Genomic DNA, 9,162 nt, shown 5'->3' on the forward strand with positions numbered 1-9,162 from the left:
TTTACTACATCGCAATAGAAATTTTGTTGTGTGATGCATGCACTGCAAAGCCGAAAAGTGCATGAATGAGCAGTGATATTACTGGGGAAATGTATTTACACAACTTTCAGGTGCTCAGCATGTGCATTACGCTGCTTTATGTAGAGGTAGGAAATTGTTAAAACTTTTAATGGCGAGCAGCTAACTGTAAAATTATCTGGTTTGTATCAGTCTACAGACCCCCAGATTTGTCCTGTGCCCATAGCACATTTGTAAAGAGATTGCAAGAAGCAACAATGGGAGCTGCACATGAGCCTGAACAGACATGACAGGCAGGTTATGCGGCTGCCTGCTGCTGCACCTATCAAAAATGCTCTGGAAGGTAGGTTTGTAAAAACTTAGATCTTAATAAGGGCACCTGTAAATAAATTTAGTGTCCAAAGCATTTTAGGCCAAGGGCTCACATATTTCATATTGGTAATAAAAGAGAAGTGACACAGGGACACCCTTCCATCTCTGCTCAGTTAATTTAGTCCTCTCTCTTGGGAGAGGCTCTTAGGGGGCCTTTGGCCAAATATTTGCAATAAACAAGCAATGAAATAATATCTTAGAGGGCACTAGTGAGCTTCTCAAAACACTCCATTGGCAAGTGCCCAGATATATTGAGGGGTAAAGTGTTCCACCAATATTGATGTACTTCTGAATCCATCAATTTCACACACCAAATCAGACATCACTTTTCCAATTTACATAAAAGATTATTATGTTTTTACTTTTCATATATATATATGTTACTTCATATATATATTTTGCTTTTCATATATATAATATCTATAAAAGGGTTTGGAAAATTTCCAGATCCATCTCCCAATTCTTGTAATCAGTGAATAAAACATACACTTTGCCAAAATTAGACAACTTGTCTTAGGAAGAAGGAAGCTATTTGTAGATATTTTTCTTATTAGACTTCTCCAAATGTGATAAAACTGACAGCTGATACATTTAGTTAATGATTTGCATTGGACTTTACTTTTCATTCTCCTTCCTGTTGTCGGACCAGTATATAAAATTGTGCAGCAAATCTACTATTTTTTCCTTCTTTTATGAAACTTTAAATTTCTTCAAATTCAAGTATTTTATTTAGTATAATATTATGCAATGTGGCCTTGTAACAATTACCATTACCCAAATTTAAAATGCTTTTATGGTCCTTGTGAAATAGAACTTCTTAAAAAAGAATGCTGTGATAGCATTGAAATTAGAGGCCTATAAATTAAAAGTCAGAACCAAAACAAGTTTAGAATTAACATGGAAGTCACAGATAATGAAACATGAACAATTCATTTGTTGGGGTTTTTTTCCCCCCAATAAATACTTATATCCTTTGTTAAAAAGTTATTGGGGGTTGTAATGCTTTTGGTTTGAGCCCTGCTTTTCCTTACAGTTTTGTAAGTTATTGAAGATGACAGTTTTAAAACTGCACAAGCAGTACAGAAACAAACACATAATACTCACTGGAACTTTCCTGAGACCAGTTATTTTTATTTAGATGTACACCAATCATTCAATGGAAAATTACATTTGTCACAGTAAATTTTATCTATGGTAAAATCCAAATTGTTGATTTTAACAGTTTTCATATTTTATTTTGTATCTTCTGTTGCTTATTATATAGCACATTAAAATAATTAAATATTGATTTTTCAAGTAGTCACTTGGTGTTAATGCAAAAACTGTAAGGTTGCATCTTAAGAAAGAATCCATTTTATGTTAGATATTATTTCTTATGTAATATGAAAGCACTGTGAATTCTTAGAATGATCAAAATCTTGTAACCCAAAGGTCCATGTGTTATTGTTTGAATTATCTAGCAATGACATAATTAAACATTCGTATCTCTTCATATTTCAAGTAAACATTGCTGATTGCTATGCCTGTTGAAAATGTGCCAAATAGCATGCATTGGTGATGATTCACAGTCTCTTTCTCTTACATAAAAAACCACAAAGATGGATGTACACATTTGCACACATAGATTTGCAATGAGGTAAACAGGACTGGTCAATGTTCACGTGGACCTCAAGAGCAGGAAACTATTTCCTAGATTTAACTGCCACTTTTAGGCTTTCTAGTGCTGGTTGTTTATTTATTTACCTGTTTAATTATTTTCCTCTGGACTAGTATATTTAAACTCAGGGTCTAATTATAGATTATATAAGATTGCTCTCAATTTTATTTCTCTCTCTTCCTGGGGCAAGACTGGAGCTTTCTATGCTTATTAGAAAGAAGAGTAAGCTGCAAATGCAAACCAGAATACATACAATGTCTCTATTTTACCATGTGACTGTATTTGCTACCTCTTTTCTCTGCGCAGTCCCCCAGAAAAAATAGAGATGAAATACTTGATACTAAGTACAAGCAACTATTCCTTGTAGACATTAGATTAATTAGAGCATTATTGTTCATTTAGCAGCATTACACAATGCTCAGAGAGTCACAGTGGTCTTTGCAATGGAAATTCTGCAGTTAACATATAGAAGAAAACACTGGAATTGCAGAAGATAAATGTATTTCTCCCAAAATGTCTTTAAGGACAGTGTCTTTACAACACAGCTGACAGTCTACTCCAAGACGATACAATTTTTTACATGTGAGCTACCTGTATTTACAGAAGAAAGCTTTGCACAGCTGTTTTTCATTTGCCCTACTGGTATTTTAATACTTGTGTGGTTCAAGCAGATTTTGTGGTTTTAAATCACTGCTGAAAACTTGTCAGAATAAACTGCTTACAAAGCCATATACCGATTTCCAGAAGAAAGACTGAAACAGGCCAGTCTGGAGTCTCTATTTGCAAAATTATTTAGTGAATCAAAGCAGCTTCTTGATCGCTATTGTTGTGGCATTTCTGTCATATTTCCTCTTACGTTTGGTTCCTCTCAGGTGTATGCTTCTGGTACAACTGGATCCCTTCTGTTCACACATGCAGGAAAAAAATCCTATTACTTGTTCCATGGGGTTAGAAAAACACTGTAGAAAAAAAAAGCACCTTCTAGGTTTTATATATGTCCTGCCTCACAGTATTCCCCATTGCTTAATCAAGTCTTCCAGGGCTATTGCAATACAAGAAATAAACAATAATAACCAAGGCATTCTAGTACTTTGGGGTGCTGAGCATCCTTAACTTCCACTAGAAACTCGATGAATGTGACAGGATAAAGGCCTAAAGCTTTAAAAAGCTCCTGGTCAGACAGAGATTAAAACAGGCAGGCAGTAGCAAAGTGGTAAATATTGACTCAGCAGTAAATAAAATCAGTACATTGAGGTGGAGTGTACAATATGTGGTGGAAGAAGAGTCACGAGAAAGCAATATCGCTCTTGGGCAGATTAAACAGTGTACACCACAAACCCACATGCTGTTTCAGGAAAGTCATAGTGTTCATAAAACACAGTGACACTTTACACTCTTAACAATCTTTAAACAAGGAAATTGCATTTGTTTTTTTTTTTTTTTTTTTTTTTTAATCTGGTAAAAAATTATTTTCTTTAGTTGCAAAACAGATGAAGTCTGGTCCTAATGAACTGCCACTCTTTAATATGTTTTAAAATGTGCATGTGTAAATTTTATTTTCTGTCCACAACTATGTTAAAAAATCTTATGACTTTTTGTTTATAAAAACCAAAAATGTTTATAAATGTTTATAAAATGGAAGATGCTTCAAGACCATTCCTATAAAAACACAAACACTCTATTACCCTGTAAAGAAAAGTAGATGGCATAAAAGTGTTCAAGTGATGAGAAAGATAGCAATTTTAATAGCTTTTGTCAAGCCTTGTTAGGTGTGTGGTTTGTTCCACTCAAAATCAGTCACTGGAACACCATTTTCTACTCAGCCTATAACAGTCAACAGAGAATCTATCATCAGGCTGAAACATTCTGTTTGTCTCAGCACCATTGTTAAATTTTATGTTTCTACAGCATTATGAATATGCCATTTAATGTTGGAATGAATGTGCATTAACACACAGATGAACACTCCTTCATTTGATTTCTCTTCCCTGCCTGTGGAATAAAAACAGTATAAAGAAGGTAATATTAATCTTGTGAATGCAAGTATGCCTGACAGTTCAGAAACCCTGCATTTGTACATATGACTGTGAACTATATTCATGAAAAGTAGCAATCAGAAAAAGAAACAACTTTTGACTTGCATACCATGAAAACTGCTGGCAAAGAACAAAATACAGGGCTACCTTACAAAATGTCTGTGAGATAAGGAGTGTATGCATTTAAGGATAAAATTGCTAGTTCCACTGCAACTGGAAAGAACAATGGGCTTTTGTGGTTTTCTTTCCCAATACTTAAATGGCCATCTGCTTAAGTCTATGTACAGGTATAAGGAAAAACGAGTCTTCTGTCAAAAGCTCAATCATCCTCATAAGAGGTTAAAACCTAGCCATTAACAACCTTAAAGAGGTAACAAGTTGAAATAATAGCATAAAATCACTTTTTTTTTCCCCCAGGCTAGCCCTTAAGTGTCTCAAGCCATTTTAAAGGCCTAAATATGAATGTCTGTATGCAATAGACTTATGGGGAGATATGCTGATAGTGAATTTGGAAACATACGTATCCAAGCTCTTGATATAAACATGAAAGGAAAAGTAAAGTGATTGCATTATACTTCAGGTAAGATTCTTAGGGACACATATAAAGGGTGTCACCCTTTTAAGCTTGATATGGAAACCATATGCCATCTGAAATACCCCAGAGAGTTCAAAATTTATAAAAGAATATTCTTTATTGGAATAGACTGGCAGTATGACAATTAATTATGTGAATATGGAGTCTACATTTTTATTTACATATAATTTGACATTTCAGAGTAAACAAAAAAAATAGTATTTGTTATTATGCTTAACATGAAAATCAGAGTTTATAAAAAAGAAACAGACTTACTGAACAATTCAGAATTTACATAAAAAGGACAAATAGTTTCCGGTAGATAATACTGCATAATGACTATTTCAACAGCTGTTCATATGAATTTCAAGTAACAGGCTATACATCAGCAGCCTAATCAGTGTTCAGTGCCAGCAAGTGAGCTGTCAGCAGAACTTCTCCAAGGCCAGATGGAGCTTTCCAGATTTACACAAAGAACTGACCCAACCAGACTCATCTTTGCAGTGGTGGAGAAAGCCAGGCTCAATCATTTCCAGGATACTGACTACTGCACCACGGCACAAAAAGTACCCTGTTCACGTAAGACAGATAACGTGAAAACTGACTGATGCATCTGGAAATCATCACTATTTAGCATTTGCAGTAGGGCAGGACTTCTACATGCCAAACAAGATCACTCTCAACCATGCATTGTGTAATCCACCAGTGGATATTTTGCACAGCACCTCCATGCCAGAGCAGCCCTCCTGGCCTTCCCAGCTCTGCTGTGGTGCAGATCTGTATCCTGAGAGCAGCCTGCTGGAAAGTGATGGGTGGACCTGTCAGGGCTCCCCACTACTCTCACTCAAGAGATAAAGTCCAGCTCAACATCCTCAGCTGTCAGGGATCACAGAATATTTTATAAATTCATGGGGAAGGAGAGGATAGTTAATGTACTATCCACCAGTCCTTTCCTGACTTTTTTCAAAAGTAGTTTTAATCTCAGTTATGTGAAATGAATGTAAAACTCTGTATATGAATGGAAATTTTAAAAGTCTGTTAATTGTTAACTGTTAATTTGCAAGCCTGAGGGATCTAGTAATTGTTGATTTTTACTTTAGAATCAACTAGTTATGATACTCTCTGCTGAAACCAAAGAATCACCAAAAGCCAAAGAAAACCTGAATTTAATAAATGAAAATATCTTTACTCATATCTTGTAAAAAAGGATACCAGTCACTATATATCTCCCTCACCAAGTAAAAGGTCATATCAGATCACTGAAGTGAAAGGCAATGTACTGCACTGTACAGGAGATGTGACAGCAACATTAGCTGTTACAAAACATTTTTCACCAAATGAAAATTATATTAAAAAAAAAAAAACAAACAACCAAATATCACTCTAAGCATCAAATATCACTCTAAGGCTACAAATAATGAAACTTGGGGTACTGAAGACATGAATAAAGCAAGCTATTTGGAGAGAAAAGTTTCATAAAGTGGTCTTCTGTTTAGAATCTCACTACTAAATGCCAATACGTATGTATTTATGCATTTCACATTTTCCAAGATTCTATGGTATGTTTTTACTGTTTTACACTTTTAGAAGTCACAAAAGCTCAAGAGGAGAATCAAGTAGTTCTTCAAGTGATTGCCAGTGTGAACACAAAGGGAGAACACCTTATCCTGAGGAGATCAGTAAGGGCTCTTCAGTCTTAACCTCACTAAGGTCCACTTTTGCCTTGTGTATTCACAAACCAAAGGAACCCTGCAGAAAGACCAACGGCAGCAAAGACAAGGTCAAACAGTGTATGAGGTGGCACAGCTATTCCTGGCTGCAGTCATTGGTTTTTTCACATGAAAGGTAAAATATAAACGTAAAATGTATCTTACCTTTCTGTAGCTAATTATTAAGAAATACAGGAAGAATACAACATTTTCTAGTACCACAGACAAACTCTAAACTTGCCACTTAAAATGCCAGCTTCTTTCAAGCTGCCTGTATATCATTGACATAAGTGGCCTCACCACTGTTAATGAGTGACTCATGGATGTTTCTTGTACAGAAAGAACACAAAGTATGTCATTGTAATTCTGCAAGTGAAATAATTTACATATATATATCAATTTTGTACTTCATTACACTGAAGAATATCGTTAATATGGATTTGCTGTGCAGATGTGCAATTTTTAATTTAGAAGAGACTCGTGGGAGTATGATTTAAAATTCTCATTTAGACTTTCCTTGGATACTGTCAGGAAAATATATGCAGGATTTACTAATGAGAAGTGTGTATGCATATACTTTATGGAGCATTTAAGGGCCTCATTGTTATTGAAAAAGTAATACTTTTCTCAATAATCAAAAAGCAGTAAATTGTTCACTTCCAAGCCCTTTTGTACATGCACAAATGCTGCAGTTCTGTCAGGTTTTCAGAACAGCCATGGCCACTGTGTGTTAAAATACTGGGAAACTAGACCTTCCTGATCTTCTAATACAGATACCATTTCATACTGTTCCCTTTAAAGAAACAAAGTCAAGGACTGAGTGAGCATACTCATTAGCAATTGTGAATGACAGGAGTCATCAGATTGTGAGAAGAACTTCAGTTCCTGAAAGATTCAAATGAAGAAGATTTACTGAGGTAAGGGGGGGAACAATGAAAAGGAGTTTATAACGGTACTTTATAATACTGTAAGTTAAACTCAATGCCTATTCTTTTTTTTTTTTTAGTTCTTCTGAGTGAAAGGAAAACCCAAGATCTTTTTAATAGAAGAAAACATGTTTATTTAGAAGGTGTGGAAATATGCAAAATGAACAAAAAATATGTGAAAAAAAATGTTGTAACTGTTAGCTTTCTGAGCTTTTTTTTTACCTTCGAGAAACCATTGAGTTTTAAAATTCTGAGATAAACCAACTTATGTGCTTTTGTCAACAAGACAATGTACAAATACACTTTTAATTGTATTAAACAATTTAAAGCTATTCTTTTTAAATGCCAGTGTTCTACAATGCATTCACTTTGACATTATAATAAAATATACAGTAGATAATTTGTCTGCAGCTGAATTCACAGATGTTGCAGAAGTGAGGAGGGGCATCAATCAAACTGCAGGACACATGGCTGGTGGCTGTCCTTGCCATTCCCCAGGCTAAGAAGTGGAAGAAGCACAGCAGCCGTGTCAGGGATCAGCAGCGAGGTGAGGTGTGAAAGTCCTGCACTACTGCACGTTGCCAACAGCAAATGTCAGAGGAGGAAGGTAGTGCCCTATTCCTGTGGGGATGGGAGCCCTGATGTGGATTTATATATCTGACAGGTCATTACATAGGCTCTCACTCTATCCACAGTGGAGAGAACACAAGTTAATGTCCTTCTATAAAGTAAGCCAAACATACTAATCTGAGTAGTGACAATGGTCAAATTCACTTAGAAAGGAAATGAGAAGTTCTGTATTTTCTTAGCATATCAGTGTGTTAGGATGTTGCAGTTATGTCTTACTATGTTGTAAATAGATGTAGATTAAAAAGCAGTTATCAACTGCAGAGTAAAACTCTTCCTTTCATCATTTTCGTTGGCCTGAGTTTCCCCTCCTTCCTGATTTCTTCACCTTCCCCAGAAAAGGGTCTGGGATTGCTGTCTACTGTTAGCCTGCTCTTTCTTATATTATACTGCAAATCCTATGAACTTTACACCTGTGAATTCAATAATACTTGAAGAACCAATATAGATCTGCAGTACCTCTGACCTCTTCTGTCCAGTGTATTCCAGATCAGTCCTTGTGGAAAGAAGTCCCAGCTGGCTGCAAGCAAAGTCAGAGCAGTTCACAGTGTGAGGTCAGAAGTAGCTGGTTGTGCTGAAAATTGCAGATGAGAGTCTCCTACTGTTTTCAGTGATAATTCTCTTACCTAGAACCCAATGAACAGAATTTTTGTTACCTTAAAAATTCACTAAGGTTGATTTTTGAGATTTTGCAGCTGGCAGAAGAATTAAGATCATTTATCTGTGATCAGCAATCCTTGCAATAGTAAGATCCTACTCATTGACAGGATACTTTTATAAGCTTTTTGATCTTTTGTGAAAGAAAAATGATTAGGGTTACAGGAGTTTATAGCTTTCCTTGGAGGAACATCTGCATACACAGATTGCCAAACCTGATAATTTTTTCTCATATCAGAAGACTTTAAAAATAAGATGTCTTTTTTAATATGCATGAATTATCATCAGCAAATTGTGTTCCATTTTTTCTTGGACGAGCTGGTGGGCAGAAAGAGGATCTAATATTTGATACAGGGATAATGTAAGAATGAAAATTGATGTGGGACCTGTAATTTACAAGAGAAAACACTTGTAATGCTGAAGTTCCCTATGAGAATTTGATGGAAGACTAAAAACTAGTTACAGTGGAAAGAAATACTACAAAGTTCTTTAAGTGCAGCAGAGAGAATGGCCACGCCGCCTCACAGCTGGGAGACACCTCAGCTTGGCGTAGCTTTGGTGCCGAGGAGCTGCTGAAATGGCGAGG

The 9,162-nt window shown here is 35.7% G+C and overlaps 1 long non-coding RNA gene across 1 annotated transcript; it reads left to right on the top strand.

Annotated features, from left to right (window-relative positions):
• The first annotated feature begins 216 nt into the window (after window positions 1–216).
• LOC121362561 lies at window positions 217–8,184 on the top strand. Its single transcript, XR_005956527.1, has 4 exons — window positions 217–361; window positions 6,245–6,502; window positions 7,168–7,283; window positions 7,373–8,184. It is a non-coding gene; the product is annotated as an uncharacterized LOC121362561 (long non-coding RNA).
• The last annotated feature ends 978 nt before the right edge of the window (window positions 8,185–9,162 follow it).

Source organism: Pyrgilauda ruficollis, unplaced genomic scaffold (genome assembly GCF_017590135.1).
Source record: "Pyrgilauda ruficollis isolate IOZ18807 unplaced genomic scaffold, ASM1759013v1 scaffold64, whole genome shotgun sequence".
NCBI lineage: Eukaryota > Metazoa > Chordata > Aves > Passeriformes > Passeridae > Pyrgilauda > Pyrgilauda ruficollis.